Source organism: Pseudonaja textilis, chromosome 4, assembly GCF_049901715.1.
Source record: "Pseudonaja textilis isolate UNSWEBS1 chromosome 4, rPseTex1.2, whole genome shotgun sequence".
In the NCBI taxonomy this organism is placed as follows: Eukaryota; Metazoa; Chordata; class Lepidosauria; order Squamata; family Elapidae; genus Pseudonaja; species Pseudonaja textilis.
The window spans coordinates 89,869,951-89,884,262 of NC_141993.1; the positions used below are offsets into that span (position 1 = coordinate 89,869,951).

Consider the following 14,312-nt stretch of genomic DNA (forward strand, 5'->3'; position numbering starts at 1 on the left):
GTGCCTAATGTGTGGAGTCAAACCAAGGAGAACAAAGCCTCTAGAATTTAGCGGGGTGCAGAGCTCCCCCAAAACGGGGGTCTTTTGTGCAGCCCAGGCAGGAACAAAGGCTGCCTTTCTGGGGCCTTGGATGGCCCAGATGGTGACATTTTACTGCCTCTGTTTCTTGCCAGCCTTCAAAGGACACAGATGCCCTATAAAACCAGGGGGGAAGAAGGGAGGAGGGGGAGGCCCTGCCATTTGCGAAGGCCTGGGAGGTGGGGGGGAGGCTTTGTTGGCCATTTGCCCTGCCCCCCTGTAATAAATCCATCTGCACCCCTTAGCGGTTCCCTCCCCAGAGAAGGCGGCTGCTATTCAGCCTTTCTTTGCATTGGGGGTGGGGGAATCTGGAGCCTTCTGTGTGTGTCCCCCGCTTCCCTGCACCAGGGGAGATTTCCTGCCAGGAGATCATTCCTCTTCCGCTTCATGGCTGAAGGAGGTTCGGGGCAGAATGAAATACTTGGGAAACAGAATCACAGAGAGGGACCTTGGAGGTCTTCTAGTCCAACCCCTGCTCAAGGAGGAGACCCTAAACCATTTCAGACAAATGGCTGTCCAGTCTCTTCTTAAAAACTTGCAGTGTCGGAGCATTTAGAACTTCTGGAGGCAAGCTGTTCCTCTGATTAATTGTCTTCACTTCCTGCTTCTCCTTAGTTCCCAGGTTGCTTCTCTCCTGGATGCGTTTCCATCCGTTGCTTCTTGTCCTGCCTTCAAATGCTTTGGAAAATAAGTGGACGACTTCTTCTTCTTCTTCTTCTTCTTCTTCTTCTTCTTCTTCTTCTTCTTCTTCTTCTTCTTCTTCTTCTTCTTCTTCTTCTTCCTCTTCCTCTTCCTCTTCCTCTTCCCCTTCTCCTCCTTCTCCTTCTCCTTCTCCTTCTCCTCCTTCTTCTGGGCAGCCCCTCAAATATTGGAAGATGCTATCATGTCACCCCTAGTCCTTCCCTTCATTAAACTGGACATACCCAATTGTAGCCTCTGCTCTTCATAGGTGTTAGAGCCTCCAGTGCCCTCATCATCCTGGTTGCTCCCCTCTGCTCTCTTTCCAGAGTCTCAACATCTTTTTTATATGATAGCAAACAAAACTGGATGCAGCATTCCAGGTGTGGCCTAAGTGGTACTAAAGGGGGAGAGAAAAAACACACGAATTGCACTGCGAAGGGAAGTTGATCCTGGGCTTGTTTTTATTTGATCCTCCCAGCAACCCAGACAGATACAGGCATGGGCAGAACTGGTATTTGAACTTTTGACCTAGTATTTTCTTCTTGCAAGGGAGGCTAGGGGCACATCCACAGCACTTGGTGGGTTTTTTTTTTTTTCCAGAGGAATTCTGTTTTTTGGGGGGGAGAAGAAGAGGGCTCAGCCACAAGGCCAGAAATGTGGAAGAAGAAAAAGCTGGCTTTTGTGTTAAAAAGGGAGAAAAAAAAACGAACTACAGGTATTCCTTGACTTATGACCACAGTTGAGTCCAAAATTTATGTTGCTAAGCGAGACAGTGAGTTTACGTGAGTTTTGTCCCGTTTTACGAATTGTTCTTGCCACCATCGTTACGTGAATCACTGTAGCGGTTAAGTTAGTAACACGGTTGTTAAGTGAATCCGGCTCCCTCAGTGACTTTGTCCAACGGTCACAGAAGCTGATCACATGACCTCAGAACACCGCAACCGTCGTAAATGTGAGTCAGATGCCAAGCGCCTGAATTTTAAACAAATGACCGTGCTTCAACTGTCGTAAGTGTGGAAAACAGCCCTGAGTCATTTTTTTTAGCATCGCCGTAACTCTGAACAACGGTCACTAAACGAACGGGAGGACCACCTGTCCCATAAAGGGCTTTCCCCAATTTTTGCACTCTATGATCCAAGCCCGGGCCATGTTGAAGTTGGCTCTGTGCTGCCACCTGGTGGGAATGTCATGCTAACAAAATGTTACATTGCCCTACTATATTTTGGGGGCGAGGATTCTGGATTATCGGTGCGTTTCATGTTCCCTGCAGTTTTGTTGCTGGGGAAACTGATGATCTGCCACACTCAGGATTCAGCAATCATCTCGGGCCTTGCGGGGAGGCTTCTGCCACACTGCGGCTGCACAGTGCTTACTGAATTATTTAAGCTGGCCGACAAGCACACCTTCCTAGTGAGGGCCGGACTACTAGGCAGTGGGTTGGGCTAGAAGCCCCCTGTAGTCCGTTCCAGAGCAGCCCCCAACCTTTGGGGCACCAGGGACCGGTTCCGCGGAGAAAGAGATATTTCCACAGACCAGGGGGGGCGAGGGGGCGTTGTGTGCTGCCTGAATCTTGGGGCTTTCCTTGTTTGGGCAGCCCAGTTGCTGGCATGCTGCAGCCTGGTGCCAGTCCATAATGCTGGGATTGGGGACCTCCTATTCTGTTCTGTTCTATTCTATTCTATTCTATTCTATTCTATTCTAATTCCATTCTATTCTAATTCCATTCCATTCCATTCTAATTCCATTCCATTCTAATTCCATTCCATTCTAATTCCATTCCATTCTAATTCCATTCCATTCTATTCTATTCCCATATTCTCTATTTTATTCTATTCTATTCTGTTCTGTTCTGTCTATTCTATTTCTATTCTATTTCTATTTCTATTCTAATTCTATTTCTATTCTATTGCATTCCATTCTTTTCTATTCACTTCTATTCTATTCTCTATTCCAATATCTATTCTATTCATTTCTATTCTATATTCCAATATCTATTTTATTCTATTCTAATTCTATTGTTCTATTCTATTATACTCTACTCCACTCCAGGCCGGCCCTATTCTATTTCAATGTTTGTTTCTGTTTCTATTCCAGTCCTATCCTATCCTTGGCAGCTGCTCTGTTTTAGTTGAAGTAGCCCTTCACTGATACAACTTTCGATGCCTTTAATTTGAATATTTTAAAAATAGTTAACTTTTAAAACAGCAGCCGGTGTGATGATGAGTCAGAATTTGTTGCCCTGAATCAAACACATGTTGGAGGTATTTATTTCAGCCTTGCTGGCTTCTTCTAATGAAATCTGAAAACTTCCAAGGACGCCTCCCTCTCTATTAATAATATTTTACAGGTGGTCCTTGACTTACACAATTTGCATAGTGATCATCCGAAGTTACAAAACAGTACCGAAAAAAGTGACTTGTTAACCCTTATGACCGTTGCAATATCCCCATGGTCACGTGATTTACATTCGGATGCTTGACAACTGACTCACATTTATGATGGTTGCAGGGTCCCAGGGTCATGTGATCCCCTTCTGCGACCTTCCGACAAGCCAAGTCAATGGCGAAACCAGTTTCACTTAACAGCCATGTTACTTATTTAAAAACTGCTGCAATTCACTTAACAAACGTGGCAAGAAAAGTCGTAAAATGGGACAAAACTCACTTAACAAGTTTCTCACTTAGCAACATAAATTTTGGGCTTAATTGTGGTCGTAGTTTGAGGACTACCTCTAGTATATTAGCACACTAGCTCGATACCTGTGCTTTGCTATGAAACTGTGTGGTCGGGCTTAGTTTTGGGGGAGGAAAATAAGGGGGGAAAAATCAGCCTCTGCCTACAGCATCCATCTGTATTTATCTATCTAGTGTCCTGTCAGTGGGTGAGAGAGTGGAGGGCTGTTTGGAAACTGAAACAGTATTTGCTGTGCGAGCAAGGAGACAGCAAGGAGCCTGAGCGTGGCTTAGCTCAACTCTTCTGTACTAAAGCTTCTTGCTGCTGTGAAACTGAAACGGAAACTCCTCTCCTTGCTTGTGTTTTGCATTTGGAAGAGATTTCTTTTCAGGTGGAGAGTGGGAGTAGAACTCCTTAGCATCAGAACGGGTTAATAATAATAATAATATAGGAAATACTAATGATCCGATGGTCATTTGGAAAAAATCCTTTCTTAGTGAGCACCTAGAAGCCAAGAGGAACATACGGGGCAAATTTCAAGTTTGTAGTCTTGACAGTTCTGGAGATTTTGTGATGATGCATGAGCGGTATTTTGCTTTTATAGATATAGAAAATTATATTATAATATTAGAGCAAACTCCAAAAGGCACTGGCCTGATGCCTGAGGAGATACTTCAGTCAGACTACAATGATTGGTGAAATCTGGCTGACAACAAAAGTGATGTTCAATTCGAAACCTCCGAGCTCCAGGCTGACTTTGGGGCTGTGTTTGATCAACACACTTAGTCACATCAGGAAAAGACTTAAAGAGACATGTTCACACGACATGCTAGGCTTGGCTTATCTTCCTTTGGTGGTTGTGGTGGCTTAGTGTGTCATGTGAACCCAGCCTGTTGAAATAATGTAAGGTTCTCTATCTCATGCAAATCTTGGAAATGGGTTGTTTGAATGCAACTGTCAGCTTCTGGGTTCAATGCCAGGGTGCTTGTTTTCTGCTGCTCTTGTGGGGCTGTCATCCTGCTGTTGCCATACTCCACCTAGCAACGGCTGCCTTACAAAGAGTTGGAGAGAAGCAGCCCGTGTGTACAAAACAGCAGCTCCTTCCCTTGGAGACCAGGAGAGCCTTTCACAGGAGCAAAGCTTCAAGTGATCTGGCAAGCATCCAGACAGTTGCCAAGCTCACACCTTCCCTTTGGCTGCCAGGAACTCAGGAGATGGGTGCGCTGTGTGTGATTCAAGAGCACCATCTGCTGGCCTGTCTCGAAATAACACCACCTGTTACTCACAAGTGGAGTGCAGTGGGTTTTCTCTACTCGTCTTAGTAAGGCAATCATGATTGGTTCAGTTTACACATCTTTTTTTAAAAAAAATCCAGGATATTTATTTGTATTGTACGTGTAGCGCACATGGATTTATGCAACAACAAAAAAAGGATGTCACTTACTTCTTATCAGGTTTTATTCATCCACCTGTTGTACTGTTCCCTTCTCAGAGACATAGATAGATACCATCTAAGAATTTTCTGATATCTTTATTCTTGACAGTTGTGGCTTGCTGGATCAAGGCAGCTGACAACATCTTTGAGAGGGGAAGATAAAAGGCCTATTAGATGCCACGTATGGTGTGGATCCAGAAAAGAGGTTAATTCAGACATTGGGATAAGAATGATGGATGAATGCAGGAATATACTAAACATAGTTGGTTATCTGAGCAGAACCATTAAGAGAGGTAGAGAAAGATGTCTTCCTTCCTACCCATGATGGTTCAAATAATGGCTTGAGGGAACTTCATTAGGCTTACTACATTTTTGCTTGGGGTGGGGGAGGAGGAGAAGTGGTTTGGATAAGATCAAGCACATTTTTTCTCAAACTTGGCAACTATAAGATATATGGACTTCAACTCCCAGAGTTCCCTAGCCAGCATTACCATTGCTGAGAATTCTGGGAATTGAAGTCCACCTATCTGGAAGAAGTTCCCAGATTTCAAAGGGATTTTATTTAATACTTTTGTATTATTAAAATCTTATTTTATTATAAATTTTTGTAGAATTTATAGATGATTGAAGATTATCTTCGATTTACAATAACAGATAATCAGAGTTGGAAGGGACTTTATAGGTCATCTAGTCCAACCCCCCCACCCCAAGCGGGGGATCCTACACCATTTCTGACAAAGGGCAGAAGGGATCTAATACTTCTGAAGGACAGTGTAGTTTGTTGTTGTAATCCAGAGTTTCTCAACCTGGGATAACTGAAAATAGCTGGACTTCACCTCCCAGAATTCCCTGTGCTGGCTGTGGAATTCTGGGAATTGAAGTCCACAGTTTCAAGGGGCCAAGGTTGACAAACTGTTGTAAACCATCAATTTACTCATCCTTATTGATGGATTTTTCCTTTTCTCCATCCTTTCCCTGGCCAAAGAAGAGAAATCAACCAGAGGCAGAGACCCTTGCTGGGAGCAGCCCTGAGGGGGAGCCGTTGCCAAGGCAGAGCCGCCATTTGCAAGCGTTTGCGCACGCCCTCCCCCACCGTTTCCCGGCGCGGCCTCTCTTTCGCCAGGGACTTTATTTATGACTCCAGCCCGGGGGAATTAAAAAAAACACAACAACGGCTAAGCCCGCGGTACAAAGGCGCTGAGGGCGGTTGTGGGAGAGGGCATCCCTCGATGGCGGCTCCTTTTGAAATTCTACCCGACTTCTCTTTCCCCTTCCCGGGGCCTCTCTCTGAGGGAAATTGCCTCCCCCTGTGGGATTGGCTGGAAGGTTTGCAAGGACAGCCATTGGGGGCGCATGACGTCACCTAGAGAGGATCCTATTGGTCCGGGGCGGCAGATTTCACCCAGCAACAGCTGCGCGAACCGCCTCGTTTTCCCGCCTGAACCACAGCGAGCAGAAATGGCGCCTCGGCGGGTGTTGGGTAGGCGTGTGGCCGAGCGGACTCGTCTCTGATGGGTTTCGTTGCCCGCTGACAGAGCCGTTCCTTCGAGGCAGCAGCTGAAATGAGGGAAAAATAGAGACGGAAAGAGCGTCTCCGGCTGCCCGGGATGCGCACGTTTCTTCTTCGAGTTGGCGTGTTGGCCGCTTCGCACGACGCGGCAAACGAGAAAGCGGGGCGTTTGGCCTGTGGCCGAATCTGGCTCCTCAGAATCGGTTCAGAAGCCCTTCGCCAGGGTGGCCCGCACAATTTTTATTTATATATCAAATTTGGGGACTGTTCATATTCCTTACAGAGCGACAAACGTTTGGAAGGCTCCGACTGAGAGAAATAGGCAGGAAGTTTGCAGGCCAAAGATCGTTTTGGGCCGTTTTAGTAGCTGAAGGTCTACTTGTCATTCACGTCATAATTATCCCAAAGGTGTTTTTTTCCCAAGAGGCAACTGAACTTTCTGCTTTTCACTTCTCATCCAAGAAGCTTCTTCTGCTCTGATTAGAGAAATTTCTGTTGGAAGTTAAAACCCACCCCTCTCCTAGGAAGATGAAATATTTTAGGATATACCAAAAAGGCAGAATATTTCCCCTACAAGGAAACTCGGAGAGGCAGAAACTCAACCCCCCCCCCCCCAACACACACTTTTGCTTTGAGCAATTCCTATTATGACTGTACCTGGAGAAGGTCTTTGTTATGTAAAATAGTAATGGCCTGGGCCAGCCTGTTTTACATAACAAAGATCTCCAGGTAGAGCCATAATAGGAATTGCCCAAAGCCCTTTCATTACATTATCATCCAGCAAGGCTTAACCAAGCCTGGGACTTAGGACAGCCTACAAGTTGCCCTTGCATGGCCCAGTCTGACAACCAATCAGAATACAAGCTCAAATGCAAATCCCAACAGAGGGTATAAAACCCAGGGATTCTCAGCATCTCTTCCCTTTTTCTTCACCCAAGGCATATGATCCTGTTTATCAATAAACCATCTTTCCAAGCAGTCACCATGTTTCTAGAGTCTGTCTTCCCCACTTGGAACTGAACCCAGAAGGATATTTCTTCCAATGCTTCTATTCCCTACCATCCAGTCAGAGCTAAAGAAGCTTCTTGGATGAGAGGAGAAACATCCTCAAAGAAAAACCAGAAAGTCCAGTTGTCTCTTGAAAAGGCACTTAGGGATAGTAGGCTGAGGAGGAAAGGCAGAAGATTCAGGCCACACCTGCCAACAGCTGTGGCAGGTAATTAAGATTGATGAGGTGGAAGTACTGTACCAATGGGGCCACATAGTAGAGATAGATCAGCTACAGGTAGTCCTTAACTTATGACCACAACTGAGCCCAAAATTTACATTGAGAAATTTAAGTGAGTTTTGCCCTATCTTACAACTTTTTTTGCCACATTTGTCAAGTGAATCACTGCAGTTGTTAATGTAGTTAAGTAAATCTGTCTTCCCCATTGATTTTGTTTTATCAGAAGGTCGCAAAAGGGGATCACATGAGTCTGGGATATTGCAGCTGTCATAAATGTGAGTCACTTGTCAAGCATTTGAATGCAAACACGACTGTGGGGATGCTACAATGGTCATAAGTGTGAAAAATGGTCATTTCAATGCCGTTGTAATTTCAAACAGTCACTAAACAAATTGTAAGTTGAGGACTCCAAGTACCTTGGTATCTCACGGTTGATTGGGAACTACTGTGAGGAAGCAAGGGCTAACAAATGTCACAAAGCGTGTGAAAGGCCTACCAAAGGAACAGACTGGTCCTGAAGAGTCAGATCTAATGGAAGAACAAGAACCACACAACACATATTGATTGTGATTGTAGGACTGTAACTTTGTTGCTTGTATCCTTACTATTTATATTGACTGTTTCCTAGTATGATTTGATTGCTGATTGTACCCTATGACTATTATTAAGTGTTGTACGTTATGATTCTTGATTAACAAATGTATCTTTTATGCATACTGAGTATTTACACCAAGACAAATTCCTTGTGTGTCCAATCACACTTGGACAATAAAGAATTTCTCTTCTCTTCTCTTCTGTTTGTTCTGTTCTGTTCTGTTCTGTTCTATTCATCCTTCCAGTCATTAGCTACCCTGCTCAATGGGAAGAACAAGATCCACACCATCAACCTGTGTGCCCATTATCAGCTACCACAGCCAATGAAGGACATAGAAACCACCAATGTGAAGACCCAGAACCACCTCACAATATATGGAGGTTTCCGCCTAACATCCAGAAACTGTACCATCTGGAAAGAGAGGAAGGTGGGGTATCAAAGCTATTGTGCTTGATGAAACCCAGAACATCCAGGAATAGATAGCTATGATGGCACCTAAAGTTGTGTTGTGGAGAGAATGCTTGAGGCAGCAGCGGACGAGGAAGATCAAGCAAAGGAACTGCCGTGGCAAGACAAGATGGTGCATGGGGTATACCATTGACAGACAGCTGAGGTGGCAGACATTGGAAAATTGTACTAGGGGCTGGAAAAGGCTGAACTAAAGAGCACTGAAACACTGGTTGTAACAGCACCAAAACAGGCACTTAGCCCCAGGTCCATAGATGCAGGGGTCTACTGTGTTAGGCAGGATGTAAGGTGTAGGCAGAAACAGCATACACTGAGCTCCACAATCAAGTACCTGGCATTTTGTATAAGCATATGTGTACTACATCCTTTGAAGTTCAGATAGCAGATTCCACAGAATTATGGAGACCACTAATTATGAAGACTTAAAGATCTCGTGGGACTTTCAAATCCAGAAGGACGTGCAGGTACTGGCTAATCAACCAGACATGATAGTTGACAAGAACAGAAGGCAACGGTGGTCATGGATACAGCAGAGCCAAGTGACAGCAACATCATGAAGCAGCCTGAGAAGCTGGAAAATTATCAAGGCCTGAAGGAGGAATTAGAGCAGATGTTGAAATAAAGGCCAAAATGATCCCAATGGAGGTAGGGAGCATTTGGAGCAGTGACTCCTAAGCTGGGAAAGTGACTCCAACAGATCCTAGGAACAACATTACAGCTTTCTCTCCAGAAGAATACAGGATTAAGAACAACTAAGATACTATGCAGAATCCTCAAACTCCTACATCTCAACTCCTCTCCGGCTGCACCACCCTATTGTTATCACTTGAGCTCCAATTATTGGAAAAACAGAAATGTGTAAAGTTGAGAAAACTAAAAAGATAGTGATTAAAAAGAGAGTGTCTTAAGGCAGGGTGTCAAACTCATTGCCACAGTGGCATCACATGATATATTGGGACTTTTTTCTCCTTTGCTAAACCAGGCATGGGCATAGCCAGCGTGTGATGCATCCGGGCTGTGAGTTTGACAGCCCTGGTCTAAGGGGATCAAAACAGTTCTACAGTTATGACAAACTATATAGTATTAAGGAAGTATTAATATATTTTCTTTTATATAAGTCGTTTGTATAAATGACATTATTAAAAAATGAAAAAGGGAGCACCGATGAGAGCAAGGCACAAGGACTTCATGATCTCTCTAAATCTATAAATTTCTGAAAAGCTTGTGGCCATTTCTTTGTGTACCCATCTGAGAAGACCAGGGTGAGCTCTTGAGTCCTGAAAAATGATCTAGATAAAATTTATTCATTTAGTAGACTTACATGTGGTCCATTCTGCTAGCTGTCTAAGTGGCCTTTGATAAGAGGAGATGCCGGATCTATCTAGAATCCATATCTATAATGGGGCTGGGGGGGGGAAAGGAACCTGTTCCTATTAACTAATTGCCCTCCATCCTCTCTTCCTTACAGGGTTTTCCAGAAATCCACAACAGGAAGAAAAAAGCACACAGAAGAGAGAAGGTAATGTGAACATATCCTTTCCAAAGAATTGCTAATTTTGTTCCATTTTACCCATTAGCCCAACTCTTCCTAGGTCCCATGGCTTGCTTCATATAGCACAGCCTGGTCAAACATGAAAGTAATGAACCAGCAAGGATTTTCATATGCAGTTTATGCTACAGATGATTGATTGATAGGTACAAACAGGAACAAGGCCTTTCTGGTGCTTCTAGTTGTGGCATTGATGCCTAAGAGTTCCTCTTAGGAATTCTTCTAGGGCAGGTGTTTTCAGACTTTTTCAGGCTGCAGAAGTGTTTAAAAAAATCCCTGGAAGCCTGAATTAGAGGCAGAGCTCAAGTGCTAGAAAATTGGCTGTGCTTAAGTGAACTTAAGGGCTTTTTTCTCTTAGTTTCTCATGGAATCCATCAAGTTCTCATCAAATACAATTTAAAAACTCCTGTTGTAGGGCACAATCAGACGAGCAATTGACCCTTCTGGTCCTAGCCCCTCTAGAGGGTGCTAGATTGAAAAAAGCCGATTGGAGAATGAACAATTTTCTTCCTTGCAGATTTCTGCCATGTATTCGAGGTTAATTGAAATCACTGTTTCAAAGTAAGGGGAGTTCTTTTGAATAGCAATGCAGCTGCTGACATCTAGTGGCCAATCATGTTTTTGTAATTTTAAATCATAGATGAGTATAAACTGCTTCCCAAAATCACCCTGCCAGCACGTTTGGAGTCTAACTCTTAAAATTCCCCAGCCAGTCTGTTGGCTAGAGAATTCTGGCAGTTGAAGTTCTCTCATCTTAAAGTTGCCAAGGTTGAGAAATACTGCATTAAAGGACAATTAAGGCAACATTCAAACGGCATCTCCAACAATTTGCACAAGTCATTTGTCAGGGTGAACACTGTAAAAGGCAGACAGAACGACTGAAATCAGGGAAAACCGAGTGCAAGGATATTTAACTTTTCCCTTTATGCCATTTCTTTGCTCCAAATCACCCTCAGCTAGTCAGTCATCCAAGTTTAAAGCATGTAGCAAAGCTGGGAGACACTCCTTAGGGCCAGATCAAAGCACCATCAATTTATACAAATTGGAAGCGTCCACAGATTACTCCATGTCATTTGAGGGCATGATCGGTGACCCCTGAAATATGGGATCCTGGTGTTCTCAGCATTGCAAACCTGAACTATACATCTTAACTCATCTGTATATGTCATTCCCCTGAGAGAAGCATCCCATGTTGCACCGAGGCCATTTAAAGTGATGTCCATTTCCTGTCTGTGAGGAAATAAGGTCTGCATGCAAAGTCAGAGTAGTAAGTTCCTGGTTCCCAGAAGGGAAAAAGGAAAATGGTTATGATATCCTTTGGAGAATAATTTCCCAGAATCCTTGTTATTCTTGTTGCTATTAGCATATACAACATCAGTTCCAATTTTTTTCTGGAAAAAATGTAGGTTCAGTTTCAGAATAGAATAGAATACGTTATTGTCATCCTACAAGTATACACAGTATACACATACAACAAAATTCACGTAACACCTAGAGATCAGACCTAGCACCGAAACACACATGACAATCCCCAAACACACACACACCTGGTAAGGTTCCCCACCCTCTAAAAACACACAAGCATCCACACAATAGACTAAGTAATACTGTCCAACAGCTTACTAATGGTGGTCCTTAAGTTCATTGTTAAGTGTTCGGAAAACCTGCGGTCCGAGTTTTAATTGTTCTGTATCTTCTGGCAGAAGGCAACAGTTCACCAAAATTGTGAGCAGGATGGGAGGAGTCTCTGAGAATGTTGTGCAACTTGTTCAAACAGCGAGATGCGAAGATGTCGTTCGGGGCTGGTAATTGGAGCCGGTGATATTCTGGGCAATTTTAATGATTCTCTGTAGGGCTTTTTTGTCCACTACAGACAAAATCTGTTCCCATATCAAGCATATGCCGTATGTCAGGACACTCTCAATGGTGCTGCAGTAGTAGGACAGAAATAGAGACTGAGATAGGTTTATCTTCCTGAGCATTCTCAGGAAGTGCAGCCTCTTCTGTGCCTTCTTCACAAGCACGTTAGCATTCGTAGTCCATGAGAGGTCCTCCGAAATATAAGTGTGCAGAAATTTAAAACTACCAACCCTCTCCACCTCCTTGCCATTTATGTACTTTGGTGGCTTTTATTCTAGTAATTCACTTAGTTTATATTTGGTACATTCAGTAAAACCTCTAAAAGTTGACCACCCAAGGGACTGAAGGAAAGCGGTCAACATATGGAAGTGGTCAACATACAGAACAACTTTACCGATATGTTTAGCGTAATTGAAAATAACCCCATGAGTGGTTGCCTCTCATCTAAAGACCCCTCAGATTAGAACACACAATTTACTGAATTCCTCTTTTCCTCTGGTCAATGCCACTTGGAGATTTGGAAAAGCTGAAATTGCTCTGGGAATTAACTCACGGAAACCATTTTCCAAAGCTACTGTTGGAATAGTCCCACTTGAGGGAGCCAGAGTATCAGCAATCATTTTCATTCAGCTATTAGTGGGAGCAAATAAAACAGTCCTATATCACCCCTAAATAATGCACACAGGAGGGTAACCTTTCACAAACTTAGGGATGGTGTTCGCAAGACACGCCATACATCTCAGAAATGATCCTAACCTGGGTTACATTTATCCATTATATGGGATGCCTACCTAGGGCATAATGTGAAGTTGTTTGACTTTGTTTGAATTCTTTGGGTTAAAGTTGAAGATGAAGGGCTGACCGGGTAGCTGAAAAACTGGCAGGCAATAAAACCAGCTATAGTAGACCCTGACTGAGTTAAGTGAGATCTTGTTCAGATTAATATGGTGCCAGATTCTGGCAGGGTTTTTATTTTATTTTGTGTCCAAGTCAAACTTTAAACTGCCAAAATGAGGCTACCTTTTTGGCTTTATTGTTGGCCAGAAACAATCGCCTTTAGGTGTATTCTACTGGTAGTAATAGACAGACCAACAAATGGTCAGACTCTGCGTCTCCCACATTCACATAGCGTGTTCTTTGCCAGCAACCCCCCACCCACTTGAGCCTATTGGGTTTAAGCACTCCCTTCCTCAACCTACTGAACTTTTTGGAACCGGACTGTGGAAGAGGTGAGCATACATGTTCATCTCCACTTGCATGAGCAGCGGGCATGCATGTGCGCTCCATTTGCACAAGTGGTGGGAGCGTGTGCCTGCTGCTTGTGCAAATGGAGCTGCGGACATGTGTGCTTGCCCACCACGTGCATGGAGTCATCCCCTCTCCGTCCAAAGATAAAAGAGTTACTGAGTTCCCAGAAGGGAAAAGGAAAATGTTTATGATAGTCTTTTGGAGAACAGCTTCTCAGAATTTATATTACAGGAGCCTGACATTGCATGCATGGCTGCTGGACAATGGGAAATGGACAGGATCGAATACAGTCCTCCCCAGACATTTATTCTTCTGCCAACCAAAGTGATTTGTATCACTTGCACTTATATTTCCAGTGTATATTTGGTCCATCCAGGGGTGGGATTCTACCTGGTCAGACTGGTTCTATAGAACCAGTTGTTAAGATTCTGCGCACTTCGGAGAACTGGCAAATCGCGCCACTGGCTGGCCTCTCCCCACCCACTCACTCCTTACCTGGCATACGCACCATCCAACTTGCCTGCGTTTGGTAAGTTTTTTTTTTTTCAGTTTTTCCCCCCGACCATCAGCTGTTCTGCTGTGCAGAGAAATTTAGATTAGCTAGAAAGCAGGAAATCGTTGGATTTCTTGCTTTCTAGCTAATCTAAAAGCAGAGCTGAGCCTTCCTTAGGATTGAAGCTTCTATTTTTCAGGGCAGACTCAGGTAGCAGATTGCAGAAAGGTAGATCTCTAAGTGAATCCGTGAGCAACTCAATCTGCCTGCCTGCTTTGCCTGATTTGTGGTAAAAGTTACTCTTTTTATATAAAAAAATCAATATTTACATAAATACCGTGTTTCTCAAAAAATAAGGCCAAGCCTTATTTTCTTTTGACCCCCGAAAAACGGCTAGGCCGTCTTTTCGGGGGTGACTTAATTTCTCCCCCCCACCCTCACCTAGAGCGCCCCGTGGGCAGCCACGCCTCGCTACCAGCCACTCCTAATGGCCG

General features: G+C 43.9%; 1 long non-coding RNA gene across 1 annotated transcript in view; it reads left to right on the forward strand.

Annotated features, from left to right (window-relative positions):
- The window catches only part of LOC148125940 (uncharacterized), a 30,905-nt gene extending 16,856 nt beyond the window's left edge, over positions 1 to 14,049 (forward strand). The window contains exons 2-3 of the long non-coding RNA XR_015743655.1: positions 10,137 to 10,187; positions 11,921 to 14,049. This is a non-coding gene — a long non-coding RNA (uncharacterized LOC148125940). The remainder of the gene's footprint in view (positions 1 to 10,136; positions 10,188 to 11,920) is intronic.
- The last annotated feature ends 263 nt before the right edge of the window (positions 14,050 to 14,312 follow it).